The sequence below is a fragment of the Primulina huaijiensis genome, chromosome 14 (genome assembly GCF_012295235.1).
Source record: "Primulina huaijiensis isolate GDHJ02 chromosome 14, ASM1229523v2, whole genome shotgun sequence".
NCBI classification, from domain to species: domain Eukaryota; kingdom Viridiplantae; phylum Streptophyta; class Magnoliopsida; order Lamiales; family Gesneriaceae; genus Primulina; species Primulina huaijiensis.
The window spans coordinates 6,544,762-6,562,012 of record NC_133319.1 but is presented as its reverse complement, the minus strand read 5'-3'; the positions used below and the strand labels follow the sequence as shown (position 1 = coordinate 6,562,012).

At 32.7% G+C, this 17,251-nt stretch overlaps 1 non-coding gene and 1 pseudogene across 1 annotated transcript; one reads left to right on the top strand and one right to left on the bottom strand.

Moving 5' to 3' along the window:
• Positions 1–330: 330 nt before the first annotated feature.
• Positions 331–7,892, bottom strand: LOC140957940 (uncharacterized; annotated as a pseudogene).
• Positions 4,440–4,550, top strand: LOC140958139 (small nucleolar RNA R71). The gene has a single exon (XR_012171735.1). It is a non-coding gene; the product is annotated as a small nucleolar RNA R71 (small nucleolar RNA).
• Positions 7,893–17,251: the final 9,359 nt, after the last annotated feature.

The window sequence follows — 17,251 nt, the reverse complement described above, 5'->3', positions numbered from 1 at the left end:
TTTCACTTGCTTCCCCAACCAATCGGACTTTTGCTTCAATTATCAACCAGATATCATTCANTCATTTCTTAATTCTTCAAGTTCATTTAATTGCAATTTTCTTAATTTAGATGCATCATCTAAATTAATATTAAATGCTTTAATTGCCCAATAAGCTTTATGTTCAAGTTCAACCGGTAAATGACAATGCTTACCAAAAATTAACCTATATGGTGACATCCCTAATGATGTCTTAAATGCAATTCTATATGCCAATAATGCATCAGTTAATCTTAAATACCAATCTTTTTGATTTGGATTAACTGTTTTTTCTAAAATTTGCTTTATTTCTCAATTTGTAAGTTCAACTTGACCATTACTTTGAGGATGATATGGGGTAGAAACTTTATGTGTAATGCTATATTTTCTTAACAAAGAAGAAAATGATTTATTTATAAAATGACTTCCCCCATCACTAATTATTGCTCTAGGAATTCCAAATCGACTAAAAATATTTTCTTTTAAAAATTTTATAACAACTTTATGATCATTAGTTCTACATACAATTGCTTCAATCCATTTTGAAACATAATCAACAGCGACTAAAATGTACGTATATCCAAAAGATAATGGAAATGGACCCATAAAATCTATCCCCCAACTATCGAATATTTCAATAATTAAGATTGGATTAAATGCATCATGTTTCGTTTTGAAAATGATCTCATCTTCTGACATTTTTCACAAGATTTGCAAAATAAATGCGTATCTTTGAATAAAGACGGCCAATAAAATCCACATTGTAAGATTTTTGCAGCTGTTTTATTAGATGAAAAATGACCTCCACATGCTTCAGAATGACAAAATTTAATAACATTACTTACTTCATTGTCGGGTATACATCGTCGAAAAATTTGGTCAGGACAATACTTAAACAAGTAAGGATCATCCCAATTAAATTTTTTAACTTCTATCAAGAATTTATTCTTATCATGTGAATTCCAATGAAAAGGCATTTTATTTGTCACAGTAAAATTTACAATGTTAGCAAACCAGGGCATAATAGTAGCATAAAACAACAGATCATCTGGAAAATTTTCATTTATTGATATTTCATTATGAGATGATTCAGTCATTATTCTAGATAAATGATCGGCTACGACATTTTCTTTTCTTTTTTATCTTTAATTATAATATCAAATTCTTGTAACAATAAAATCCACCGTATTAATCTTGGCTTAGCATCTTGTTTATTTGATAAATATTTTACGGCAGAATGATCAGTGTACACAATAGTAGTAGAACCAATTAAATAAGATCGAAACTTATCTAATGCAAATACTACTGAAAGTAATTCTTTTTCAGTAGTTGAATAATTTATTTGGGCACTATTTAAGGTTCTACTAGCATAATAGATTGCATACGGTTTTCCTTCTTTTCTCTGTCCTAACACAGCTCCTATAGCATAATCACTTGCATCACACATTAATTCAAATGGTAAAGACCAATCTGGAGGTTGTAAAATAGGTGATGTAATTAAAAGATTAATTATTTTTTTAAAAGCATTTTCACATTTCTGAGTCCATTCAAATTGTGTATCTTTTGTTAAAAGATTCGAAATTGGTTTAGATATTATGCTGAAATTTTTTATAAACCTTCTATAAAAACCTGCATGACCCAAGAATGATCGAACTTCTTTGACCGTTTTTGGTGATGTTAAATTAGCAATAACATCAACTTTGGCTTTATCAACTTCAATTCCTTTTTCAGATATCACATGACCTAACACAATCCCAGATTTAACCATATAATGACATTTTTCCCAATTTAAAACAAGATTTTTTTCTTCACATCGTTTTAATACTTCTTCTAGGTTTTTAAGACAATTTTCAAATGAGTTTCCAAAAACAGTTATATCATCCATAAAAACTTCTACAAATTCTTCAATCATATCACTGAAAATACTTAACATGCATCTTTGAAAAGTAGCCGGAGCATTACATAAACCAAATGGCATTCTTTTAAATGCAAAAGTTCCGAAAGGACAAGTGAAAGTAGTTTTTTCTTGATCTTCTAATGATATAGGTATTTGATAATACCCCGAATACCCATCAAGAAAACAATAATAAGAATTTCCTGCTACTTTTTCTAGAATTTGATCTAAAAATGGTAGTGGGAAATGATCTTTTCTAGTTGCATCATTTAATTTTCTATAATCAATACACATACGCCAACTAGATGGAATCCTAGCTTGTAATAACTCTCCCTTTTCATTTTTTATAACAGTGATGCCTGACTTTTTAGGTACTACTTGTGTTGGACTTACCCATTTACTATCTGAGATTGGATAGATAATTCCAGCGTCTAATAGTTTTAATACTTCATTCTTAACAACTTCCTTCATATGTGGATTTAACCTTCTTTGTGGTTGTTGATATGTTTTAGCATTTTCTTCCAAATGAATTTTATGTGTGCAAATTAAAGGATTTATACCTTTTATATCTTTCAAAGTCCATCCAATTGCATTTTTATATTTCTTAAGTAATTTAATTAAATCTTCTTCTTGATTTGGTAGAAGAGTGGAAGAAATTACAACAGGAAATGTTTTATTTTCACCAAGAAATACATATTTCAATTCGAATGGTAAAACTTTTAATTCAAGTTTTGTATTATCATCTTTTTTAAAATTATTTTCAGACTCAAAACATTCTATTGAAAAAACTTCAGATTGTTGATTTAAGTTTTCTTCTTGTATATTTTCTTCCATAATTGTTTCAATTTCATTATCATATTCATTTTCATTAATACTTGGTTGTTTACATAAATTGAACACATTAAGTTCTAGAGTCATATTTCCAAAAGACAATTTCATTATTCCATTTCGACAATTAATTAAAGCATTTGAAGTTGCTAGAAATGGTCGTCCCAATATTACTGGAATTTCATTATGTACTTCTATTGGTTGTGTATCCAAAACAATAAAATCTACAGGATATATGAATTTATCAACTTGAACCAACACATCTTCTACAATACCTCTAGGTATTTTGATTGACCTATCCGCCAGTAAGAGAGTAACAGAAGTGGGTTTTAATTCTCCTAAATTAAGTTTTTCATAAACTGAATAAGGAAGTAAATTCACACTTGCTCCCAAATCTAACAAAGCTTTTTTAATTTTATTTTCTCCAATAATACATGAAATTGTTGGACAACCAGGATCTTTATATTTTAAACTAGAATTATTTTGAAGAATAGAACTTACTTGTTCAGCCAAGAATGCTTTCTTCTTCACATGCAATTTTCTCTTCACAGTACATAAGTCTTTTAAAAATTTTGCATATGAAGGTACTTGTTTAATAGCATCTAATAATGGAATATTTATCTTTACTTGTTTAAAAACTTCATAGATATCAGAATCATTTTTTTGTTTTTTATGATTTGTTAATGCATGAGGAAATGGTGGAGGTTTATTTGATTCATTTACTATTTCAGATGATTTATCATTCAACATATTATTTTTAGAATTTAAGGTATCATCATTCTCAAAAGTATCAGGATTATCATCCTTACTCTTTGATTTTAAATGATCCTTGTTTTCATTACTATATGGATCATTAACTATTTTACCACTTCTAAGGGTAATAACAGATTTTATTTGATCAATTTTTTCATTTTTTAATTCTTGATTTTGATTTTTAGGATTAGGTTGAGGTTGAGATGGAAATTTTCCTTTTTCATGAATATTAAGTGCAGATGCAAATTTTGCAAGAGTTTCTTTCAAATCAGTCATAGATTGACTGTTTTGAATATTGATAGATTCTTGCTTTTGGATAAATGCATGAATTACATCTTCAAAGTTTTTTCTTGGAGGTGTAACATAAGGAATATAACCTTGATGATTTTGGTTATTTTGAAAATATTGTTGTGAGGGTTGTGCATTATTATCATTCCTCCAACTAAAATTAGGATGATTTTTCCATCCAGGATTATATGATGTTGAAAAAGGATCTAGTATTGGTTTTTTATAATTGTTAACATAATTTGCTTGTTCATGGAGACATTCTTTAAATGAAGGTAATGTTGGACAATCTTTTGTAGCATGATCATGTGTATCACATATATGACAAACAATTTCTTGAATACTTTTTAATTGACCACTCTTTTTCATTTCTAATGACTCAATTTTTCTTGCTAAAGATGCAAGTTTAGCTTGAATATCTATATCATCTTTAAGATTATAGATACCACCCCCATTTGTTGAATTATTGATTTTAGTTGTTGGTGGTTCTATTGTGCCTATATTATCCCAATTTTGAGCATTTTCTGCTAATGAATCCAAATACTCCATAGCTTCATTTGGGTTTTTATCTTCAAAAGTTCCATTACACATGAATTCTATCATTTGCCTATCTTTAGGTATTAGACCTTCATAAAAGTGAGAAACTATTCTCCATGTTTCAAAACCATGATGTGGGCATGTATTAAGTAATTCTTTATATCTATCCCAACATTGATAAAATGTTTCTCCTTGTTTTTGAGAAAAAGTAGTAATTTGTCTTTTAAAAGAGTTTGTTCTATGGGAAGGAAAAAACTTTTTGAGAAATTGTTGTTGCATTTCTTCCCATGATCTTATTGAACTTGATCTCAAATTTTGTAGCCATGTTTTAGCTTTATCTTTTAAAGAAAAAGGGAAAAGCTTTAATCGAACTATATCCATGCTACAATTTTGATCATTATAAGTGTTACAAACTTCCTCAAATTCTCTTAGATGTAAATATGGATTTTCAGAATCTAAGCCATGAAAATTTGGTAAAAGTTGAATAATTTGAGGTTTAAAGTTGAAATTAGATGCATCAGGAGGAAAAACTAAACAAGATGGGGCACTAGTTCTAATAGGGTTCATATGGTGCCTAAGTGTTCTTAATTGATCATGTTCTTGATTATTATTATTATTATTGTTATTATTGTTATCATTATCTTGATTATTTGAATTATCATCCATGTTTAAATTATTTTCAGATACTCGAATAAGTCTACCACTTTTTTTTCGACTCCAAATACTCATACAAAAAAAAAACAAAATACTTATAAATAAAACATAATTAACAAATATAAACTTAATTTATACCTCCCCGGCAACGGCGCCAAAAACTTGCTACTACTTAAATTATAATTCACCCAAGTGTAGGTTGTCTGCAAGTAATATATTTCGTAAGTACGAGATCGATCCACAGAGAGGTTATTTTAAGTTTAAATTTATTAATTTATAGATTACCAAATGCAAGAACGAAGTTTACAAATTATAAATTTTGTCAAGGCTCGAGGATTTATTCTTGGTTTATGCAATATTGTTTAACTAAAAGTAAAACAAAGGAAACCACCATAAATAATGGTTCCAAGAAAATTAAATATTTAAACACACACCTAATATAATATAGTTCCCACTATAGAAAATACCGAATTCACCGATATTTTATATATGGTACCTATGATTATATATATAACTATATAAATATATAACTGCATAAAATAAATGTTAAATTAAATCATTATATTTCATTTAGAACAACCGGCAGAGCCACGCTATTGCCTAAATGAAATATATGATTTAATAAGTTAGTTGCGGTAAAGTAAAAGTTAGATGCGGAAAGTAAAAGTTAGTTGCGATAAAGTAAATGTTAGATGCGGAAAATAAATGTTAGTTGCGATAAAGTAAATGTTAGATTGTTAGATATTAGTATTAAATCATAATAATTCATTTAGAACAACCGGCAGAGCCACGCCATCGTCTATATATATGTATGTATAATATAACAATAATAATTGATGAAATATTTATTGTATCAAAATTAAACAACAAATCAAGATAACCACTTCAATGGTATCAAACATTTGTTGTAAATTGATAACAACAAATAATTCATTTTTATACCTACAATAAAAAGAAATTAGCAAAATGAAAAGAAATAAAGAAAGAATATACAAAATATAAACAATATTACTTCACCAAGAATTCATCCTCTTCACCTTGACATAATAGATTTAGCTTTCCATGAACTTACTTTTGATCAACACTCAAAACATCACTCATAATTTGGAAAATGAAAAATATATTGGAACTTAGAACTTTTATACACACTCACACTATATTTTACAATGAGATAGAATGATTCTCAAGCTAGCACAAGGCCTCTATTTATAGGCCAAATGAGATAAAGGGTCAAAAATTTTATTAATGCCAGTAGTTGTAATGGTAGTCTTTGTCTCCTCCAACTTCAATTCCATGTCCCTTTTTTCAATGCTTTGTTCCACGACTTTAATCATCGAATTTGACTCAGCTCAAAACAGCAAACATGTGGGGAATTGTCTGTAGATGAATTTGGCCACTTGGTTCACCTCATTTGGTTAAATATTGAAATAGTTATGATTTTTTACTATATGCTGGTTATGGTGAAAGTAAATTTGTCCTCCTTTGATATTTTCACAATTTGATCATCTTAACCAACTTTTTAGGTAATCATGTCTTCTGCAAAGTTGTAGATAATTTCTCAAGAATTCCAAAAATATTTGAATCACCTCAATTTGAATTTTCTAACTTGAGTTATCATTATTTTACCAACACGTAGAAAATCTGAAAATAAAACATATTTAGTAAGACATTTAAATATAAACACACAATACTAAAATAACATAATTTTATAATTTTAATGAAATTTAAATTTTAAAATATAGGTTTTAACATATAATAATTTATTAATTTTAAGTTTCATCACATACTCCGGTATATAAATACATATACATATATACTGGGAAAGATCACGAAACCTCAAATCCATCATGACTCCCTCCAGAAGTACCATCTCCGGTCTCCTGATAACCTGAAGTACCTGTCATTGTCCACATACAAAGACAACAACAGCCCCCTCTAGGATGAGCAAAGCTCAATCTGAAGCAACCACAATATATACCACAGATATCTAAACAATGATATATGATATGCAATGCATGTATGTCGTGGAGGTATCAGGTCAAATGCCCATCCAGTGAGCACATGTCAGAATCAAACGAATCGTTATCAAATCAATGCTCGAGCTGGCACACCGACCTCAATCAGGGATACTCGATAACGTCGACAAAGCGCTATCAAATCTCAAATCTCAATCAATCATCGGGGTCACAAATGACTATGCTTTAAGGGTCATGTAATACCAAACATAGCATCGTGTTCACAAACCCCAGAATCAAATCAAATCATATCAGGGTATTCAAGGATCGTAGCTCAACGTGCATGTCATGTATGCCACATAAAATCAACAAATAAGGCATATAGACATGTATTCTCAATCCAATCAATCAAACATATATCATATAATACAGATACCTGTCATATGTTACCCGGTCGCAACTGCATACCTTATTTTTTCTTCGTCGACTCTCGATGTCTTTCAGTTGAGTAAACCAATATTCTATGCTGNTATAACCATCATCCTTAGTTTCTACGCTTACCAAAACAATTAACCTGGATTTAGGCTATAATATGCTCCTTCAGAATGTTACATCATCTTATCTCTTTCATTAATTACGCATAACTCATGCTTCAACAAAATTTTACATCCTGAGCTTATTTATGACAAGTACTAATAAATGAATAATTCAAGGTACTTACTAAAATTTAGAGGTACAAAAGAATCGCAGTTAGATCGAAATGGTAGAAAAGAGTTCGAAGCTTCACTTCATTGAAAATTTGAGAGCAATTCGACCAAATCAGTACATCAAACCATGTAATATACGAAATTGAGGCGGTGCACTAATCCTCAGTCTTGGTTAGTACAAATTCCATCTCCACGTGTCTGTACTTGAAGAAATGCACCAACTTGCTTTCTTTTCAAAACCACCATTTTGCCATCATTCATTTTTCCAATTATTTACAAGATTGCCATCACATTTAATGTAATAATTTTCCAATTATTTACAAGTTTGCCATTAAGATACATAATGTTTCAAATAGTGATGGAGTATTTTCAACTTGTATAGTTTATTTCCATTTGCATAGACTATTTCAACTCCATTTCTAAATACAATTATATTATGAGTTGATTTACTAGTCATAATCTACATCATCAGATCATGGGATCTTACAATGTATATCTGCTAGTGCTCTCTCATATCTTTTAGAGATTAGTCTTACCTTTTCCCTACCGTCGACCATGTCCTCAACAGAGACAGTATTACCCATTAAAATCTGGTGTCACTCTTTTATGGTCCACTTAGCCAACCAGATCAAGCGGCACAATGTTAACAGCTTGATGCATGAGAACTTCCTAGGAGGTCACCCATCTCAGTACTACTATCACTCATACATACTTAATCCAATAGTTATTATTATTTTGTAATTAAATTTTTGAGAGGGAGATTTTTCTAAAAAATTATGGTTCCAAACATATGTTCGAGATGAATTATTTATAAGACTTATTTCAATACTTTAGAATACTTACAAGAAGATCTAACCAATGTTAGACATCAGAAACAAAGAAGAGCATATCAGAATTCTAAGGTAAACTTATTATTCAGAGTAATAGGTTCCTAGAAATAATCCCGAATTTTTCTAAACTCTCTGGAGATCTTAGAGAGATCCAAAGTACGGTAGCTCAGTCGAGAACTAAACCCTAGGAATAAGAGAGATTGAATGACCTGACAAACAATAGACAATAGTAGATTTCACTTGAACTATGACAATCGGCTACACTATGCACCACGTAGAATTGAGAAAATTCTTGAGAAAGAAGCAGAAATTATTGGAACATTAAAAGATATTCAAACAAAAATTCAAACTCTAGAACAACAATCAAGTTCTTGTAAAAAGATATCAGAAGGAAGATTAACACCATTATTTGATACCGAACCCTTACTACACCAAATAGGGACGACCAAGGTAATGCCAAAATTTTTAACCGACAAACAAAAATGATCATTCTAATTAAATTGACTTAGAAAAGAAATTAAGCTGATGATGACTATAGAAAATATCAATCTAGAAGATCTTCAAAACCTTACAGAGTTTTTTGCGAATCTCAAGGTATTAGATCTGAAGATGTAGACAACAGAGAGTGAACCTCCCTCGATAACTTGGTCATCTTCCCATGAACCACCAGAAAAAAGTATGGGATCTCATAATAAAAATATGAAAATACCTCAAATAGATTTCCAAATAAGTGAAAAAGCACACCCAGTGGGAACAAGGTCAATGAGAAATCAAATTCTCTTGCACCAATTATCCTATGAGACTTCTGTTTAATTCCAATATGTCCTTATGGGGCTATACTTAACTTTGATATATTGGGCTTTAGATGGTTGGACATCGACAATGAGAATCGCAGCAGGAACACTTGGTCTCAACAAAGAAGGATTCATCAAACAGATTCTGATGTGATCAGTCAAAATAACACGAGACATTACTTCGGCAGAAACAAAAGAGTCAGTCCTAGCCTGAGAATCTCTTTGTGAGATAGCTGGAAGAATGACTATCATATTTAAAGCACAATTTATAGTGCTAGATTATTTTAATAGTCAAGACACAGAGAAAAAAATAAATTTACTCAAATTCTTTATAGTCTTGAATTACATGACATCTGTTTAGAATATTAATATATTATGTTATTTGCTAAATATAGATGAAATTCAGAGGTCAAAAAAATATAACAATGCAACTTTTCTTTACCAAAATGACAAGTCCTGAAAAAAATGCTAGTTAGGAAATATGTTCATGGCAATCCAGATACTTTGGTACGGAGGGCCTGTTTTCTCAAAAAAAAATTGGCAGATTGATATCATGTGACATTGAAAAAATAATTTAAAATGTTTAAGAGGTATTAATAAACATATTCCTTTATGTTGTAAAGAAAATGATCTTCCGACAATCACTGGAAGTAAGACACAAAGGCATAAAAGAAAAATATTTAGATCTTATGCTTATGCTAGAAGTGGAAGTTGTTCTTGGAAACCAAGTACAATATGGTCTATAAAAACTTATGCCAGAAGTGGAAGTTGTTCTTGGAAACTAAGTACAATATGGTCTATAAAAACCCCAGATCTTACAAATCTAAGCAAAGAAGTAGATCATCAAAAAGTAGGATGTTATCACAAGAATCGAATTCATCTCGAAGCACGGGACGAACAACAACAAAGAAAACTTTCAGAAAAGCTCAAACCCGAGCTAGTGAAAGTTTTAAAAATTGTAATTGCTGGACATGTGGAACAAGATGTCATATTTTGACTAACTGTATAGAAAACGACAAAAAATGATTAAACTCTTCGAACTAACTCCGGATATTGAATAAGTCGTTTATTACCAACATCTAGTTCGAATATATTAGTTTGAAAATATTTCTTCAGACTAGACTATAAATGAATAAGAAGAAATTTTGAGTCAGGAAGAATATGATGGAACATAATCAGAATTTGTCTAAACATGAAGACATGTCTGGTTTATTTAGCCACACAAATTATCTCATAACATGGCCCAAAAGATCATGAGCGGAAATCCTAGCCTAAATATAAAGGATTCTCTGTAGGACAGGTAGAAAATTTCTTAGAAAATCTTGGTTTAATAAATAGAAAGCATCATCTAATCTATAAGGTCTCTAGAAGTGAAATGACAAGCCCAATGGGACTTACGGGAAATCGGATGGAGATGCAATTAATTCTTTATGAAAAAATTAAGGAGGAATTGCAAAAACTCAATATATAAGTTGCACGAATCATGTCTTGGATTCATATTGGAGCAATCCAGATTATGATAAAAACTACTTTTAAAATAACAGATTTAGCCATTGACATTACTTTATACTATAAACGAATGAGTAATCTTCAAGATTCAATAGTGGAACAATCTCATGGATCTATGTGCAAGAAAAATTGCAGGGGTAATTTACCCAAAAATTGTCTACAACCGGACATATCGAGATTTCAATTGAGCTTTAACATTGCATCAATATTTCAAATAAAATAGGCTGATGAAATATGGTAATAGACCATATTATACCTATCAAATTTCATATAATCTATCTAATACACATTACTAGGAAACTTTTTTTTATTAAAAATGAATTTATTGAAATACCATAAATATTTGGAAAAGTTTTTCAAACAATTTATCTAGAAAGAATCAAGTTTTCTTTAATACATTAAACAAATATCCATATTCAAGACAAACAGATTCTAAAAAGAAATCAAAGTTTTAGATTGGAATCAAGAAGATTACCTTTTCAATGAGATAGAATAACAAACCACATGTGAGGAAAAACACATGTCCAAGAAATCCAACATGTGCTAAAAAGCTTTTCGACAATAGAAATGCTTATATGTCTAGAATGGTTGATAAAAGTCGAAAAAATATTGATGAAGATGTCAAGAAAATGATAAAAGGAATCTACAATGAAGTTACATTGGTATGGTGGTACAGGAACTAAATCCAAGCCATCCTTAAATTTAAGGAAAATAAGGAATATAAGTTTTTCAGATATAAGCCGATCCCTATAAACACAATAGATCAAAAGCATATGCAGATTATTGTCAATAAATATTTAAACTTTGTTTTAATCAATGAAAGAATACTAAGATATAGCAGTCCATGTTTTCTTGTAAGAAAGAATGGTGAAATAAAAAACAAACATATATTAATAATAATTATCAAGAAACTAATAAAATTCTGGAGTTTCATGGTATTTTATATCCAGTAGAGAATATTTAATCAGTTGTATAAGCAATGCCAAAATACTCTCTAAATTCGATTGTAAGTGTGAATTCTATCAAATTCGGATGAAAGAATAAAAAAAAATTCACAATTTTCTTTACATCACAAGGTCACTATATTTGGAAAATATTACCAATGAGATTGACTAATTCATCCCTGATATTTCAAAGAAAGATTAATAATCTATTTAAATATTATTTTAAATTTATGTTTATTTATATTGATGATATTTTAATAGCATCTAAAAATATGGATAAACAAATTAAACATTTAGATATTTTCTCTGAAGTGTGTAAAAAATAAAGACTAGTCTTATTCGAAAAAAATGTAGTCGTCGCAAGAAGAAAATCAGATTCCTTGGAATATAAATCGACGAGTCATGATGAACAAAATTGATAACCTAGGCTTAGAGATTACCTTCAAAACCTTTCCTTTAACTGAAATAAAGTTACAATCGACCTCTTCACACTCTAAAGAACCAAGAAAAATAGAATTCAAGAAGATGGAAAGGAAACACAGCAACTTGGAAGAAACATGGTAACAAGAAACAAGCACCTTGATGTTGATTATGGCAAGGAGAGCTGAGGGACTTCTTGGGCTATCTTGGGTGAGCTATGGAGACGCGCTTCCTAGCAGCAAGAGGCGACGAGAAGCTGCTCACGATGGAGAAGAAATAGGATGCAAGAGAAGAGGCGAGAAGAAACGAGAAGATGGAGGAGGAAAGAATTTGGGCTTGGGGAAAAATGGGCTTCTAATTAACACACACATATATATACATGAATTCAAATATTAGCCCAAATGCAGGAATGTGACCTGTCCAAATATTTACAACTCCTTTGTGCTATAAAACTCCGATATATATTTTAATATCGCCTATAATGACGATATTTTCTAATACATATTTTTAACACACAAGTATAATTATTTGGATTAATTATTTTAATTTAGCACTTTAAAATAATTATTTCTAATTTTTGCCAAATACCGAATAATTAAATTCGGGTTCTCACAATCTCCCCTCCTAATAAAAGATTTCGTCCTCGAAATCTATCATACACAACACTTATACACAAAGTGGTTAAAACATTTACCACTGATAATACATAGGAAAATTTGAGTACATGGAGTTATTCATCATATTTACAAACAAGTGAGGCCACTCTTGATGCATTCTAGTTTCTAACTCCCATGTAGCTTCTTCTATCCCATGTCTACTCCACTGTACCAAAACAAAAGGAATCGTCTTGTTCCTGAGTTGCTTCTCTTTGCGATCAAGAATTTTAACTGGATGCTCAACATAACTTAGGAAACTATCTAACTCCACATCCTCGGTACTCAAAACATAAGATGGATCTGGCTCGTACTTCCGCAGCATAGATACATGAAACACATCGTGTATCGCCGACAAACTCTGCGGCAAGTCCAAACGATAAGCCAAAGTGCCAATCCTCTCAACAATTGCATACGGACAAATATAACGTGGAGCTAACTTCCCTTTACGTCCAAATCTCATAGTACCACAAAACGATGATACTTTTAAGAAAACATAATCACCAACCTCGAACTCTAAAGGTCGACGCCTTTTATTAGCATAACTTGCTTGACGATCCTGGGCTGCTTTCATTCTTTTTCTAATCAATTCAACTTTATCTTTCATTTCTTGTACAAACTCTGGTTTAGACATTTGTCGTTCTCCTACATCTTCCCAAAAATCGGAGATCTGCACTTTCTGCCATATAAAGCTTCAAATGGTGCCATACTGATCGTTGTCTGAAAACTATTGTTGTAAGAGAATTCGACCAGAGACAATGATTCTTGCCAACCACCTCTGAAATCTATTACAACTGCTCGTAACATATCCTCTAGAGTCTGGATGGTTCGTTCTGACTTATCATCTGTTTGGGATGATAAGCAGTGCTCATAGCCAACTTTGAACCCAAAGATGATTGCAAACTACTCCAAAACTTCGAAGTACACCTTGGATCACGGTCTGATACTATGGTTATTGGCACACCATGCAATCTTACCACATGATCAATGTACAATTTCGCCATTTTCTTGTAAGTACAAGTACGGTCATATGGAATAAAATGGGCTGATTTAGACAATCTATCAACAATCACCCAAATTGCATCACAACCACGATTAGAACGAGGTAGGTGTGTCACGAAATCCATAGCAATGTGCTCCCAATTCCACTGTGGCACTTCAAGACTATGTAACATACCGCCAGGTCTCATTCGTTCAACTTTAACCTGTTGGCAAGTTAAACATTTAGCCACGAAATCAGAAATTTCCTTCTTCATACCTTCCCACCAATAATGAGCTCTCAAAGTATGATACATCTTTCGATTTCCTGGATGAATGCTATGTCGACTACAATGTGCTTCACGTAGTATAGCTTCTTTCAGATCTATCAAATTAGGAACCACAAGTCTCCCATTAAAGCACAAACTACCATCTGAGGCAACACTGAACTTATCTGACTGATTTGTTTGAACCAATTCTTTCAATCTATGAATGTGTGGATCAGTTCTCTGCGCTGCTTTAATACTTGATATTATCTGTGGCTCGAATTTGATAGAAGAAACTATAGAGTAATCTTCAGTTGTTTGATAAGTCCATCCTGATGCTCCCAAATGCTCGTGGACTTTAGAAATATTCAGAGATGTCAGCATAGCGTTTTGAGCTTTCCTGCTAAGTGCATCTGCTACTAGATTCATTCGCCCTGGTTGATATTGAATATCACAATCAAAGTCTTTAAGCAAATCCATCCATTGTCGTTGTCTCATATTCAAGTCGGACTGTGTGAAAAGATATTTAAAGCTCTTGTGATCAGAATAAATTACAAACTGTTCACCGTACAGATAATGACGCCATATTTTTAACGCAAACACAATGGCAGCCAATTCTAAATCATGAACTGGATATCGAGTCTCGTGTGGCTTCAACTGTCGAGATGCATATGCAATCACTCACCCATTTTGCATTAAAACACATCCCAGTCCATTCAGAAAAGCATCTGTACACACAACAAATCCACCTGAGCCTGAAGGTAAAGCTAACACTAGAGCTGTTGTCAACTTTTCCTTCAAAGTCTGAAAACTTGATTCACATTCTCTAGTCCAGACAAAACGCGATCTTTTTGTGTTAATTGAGTCATAGGCCTTGCAATAACGGAAAATCTTTCAATAAAACGCCTATAATACCCTGCTAATCCCAGAAAGTTGCGAATCTCAGAAGCATTGGCTGGTGTTGGCCAATTAATAACAGCTTCAACTTTACTGGGATCCACTGAAACTACTTGAGCGGATATAACATGACCCAGAAATACTACTTTGTCCAACCAAAATTCACACTTAGAAAATTTAGCATATAATTTTGCTGCTCTGAGTGTTTGGAGGACTAGTCTTAAATGTTCTCGATGCTCCTTCTTTGTTTTTGAATAAATCAAATTTCATCGATAAATACAATAACAAATTTGTCTAAAAATTCTCGAAAAACACGATTCATCAAATCCATGAAAATCGCTGGAGCATTAGTCAATCTGAAAGGCATGACTAAAAATTCATAATGCCCATAACGTGTCCGAAATGCAGTTTTAGGAACATCTTCCTCTCTAACTCTAAGCTGATGGTATCCAGAACGAAGATCGATCTTGGAATACACGGATGTACCCTGCAACTGATCAAACAAATCATCGATACGTGGTAGAGGATATTTATTCTTCACTGTAGCTTTATTCAATTGCCGATAATCAATACGCATCCTCATCGTCCCGTCTTTCTTCTTTACAAACAATACTGGAGCTCCCCAAGGTGACATACTTGGTCTAATATAACCTTTCTCCAGTAAGTCTCGTAATTGTTCCTTGAGTCCTTTCAACTCCGCTAGAGCCAAACGATACGGTGCTCTAGAAATACGGTTCGTCCCTGACATTAACTCAATACTGAAATCTATTTCCCTTTGAGGCGGAAAGCCTGGAATTTCATCAGGAAATACATCAGCAAAATCCTTTACCACGGGAATATCCGAAACCTTCAATATTTCTTCCTGTGTCACATCAACTGCATAAATCATGAATCCTTCATTCCCTGCCGATAGCAGTCTCAACATTTCCATCGCTGACACTAATGGAATGCGTGACTGAGAATCATTACCATAAAAGTTCCACTTATTGCCATAATAAGGTCTAAATCAGACAACTCCATGGAAACAATCAACGGTGGCTCGATAATTTGTCAAAGTATCCATTCCCAAAATACAGTCGAAATCAGACATAGATAATTTGATTAGATTAGTTATCATAAGGTTATCATCAAATCTAATCACACAGTTCAGAACTATCTCACGAGACATCAAATGTACACCAGCAGGGGTAGACACAGACACCGTATCCAACAACAAGGTAGTAGATATCTCATGTTCATCGATAAATGCAGCAGACAGAAATGAATGAGATGCACCCGTGTCTATCAATATACATGCAGGATGATAAAAAATAAAGCATATACATGCAATGACCCCTCCGGGCGTCTCACGAGCCTGGTCCTGTGTCAAAGCATGCACCCTAGCCTGCTGAGGTCCTGGAAAGTACTGCTGAGTAGATATTCTCGGCTGTTGGTAGCTAGGTTGTGGAGTAGATGGTCTAGGTACCGGGGCTCGTGGAAACTGGCTAAACTTAGAGGGCTGATACTGCTGTCTTCCTACATTAGGACAAACTCTAGCATAATGTCCCGGTAATCCACATGTATGGCAGTCTCCCTGAACTCCTGTGCACTGGGTAGTAGGATGCCTACCTCCACATCTCCCACAAGAATCTCGAACATAACCACTAAGTCTTCCTCCACGAGAACTGCCTGAACTAGATGAACTACTGTAAGACATATACTTAAACTGCTTTCCTTTAGCTCTGAAGTTCTGCGGCTTCGTTAGCTGGATTGACTGTGGAGGCTGATACGGAGGTATGCCCACTGGCATCTGAATGCTACTCCCGGAACCTTGGGAAGTAAAAGATGGAACCTGTTGTTATCCTCCCCAAAGCAAACTAGCCTCAATATTCTTTGCTTTCTCTACCGCTTCTGCATAAGTAGTTGGTGCTCCAGTCATAACCAACGTATGTATCGTCCGATTCAGTCCTTGCATGAAACGCGTNAAATTCTTTGGAAATGAAGGTGGCGAAAAGGCAACAGCGTGGCTGAAAAGCATGAACTATCTATTTAATCTGGTGGAGTACACTCCAGAGCTGAGACTCAAGTTAGCTGTTTACCAACTCAAGGATCGAGCACAACTGTGGTGGGAAGCCACCGAGGAAGCAATCCGAGAATCTAGTCAGATAATTTTTTGGGAGGTATTCTGTACTCATTTTATTCAAGAATACTTGCCTCCATCTTATTATTCTGCTAAGGAAGTCGAGTTCAATCAGTTGGTTCAGGGAAATATGTCAGTGGGAGAGTACGCCTCTCAATTTTCTGCTCTACTAGCTTATGTACCTCATGTTTCTAATAGTGATCGTTCCAA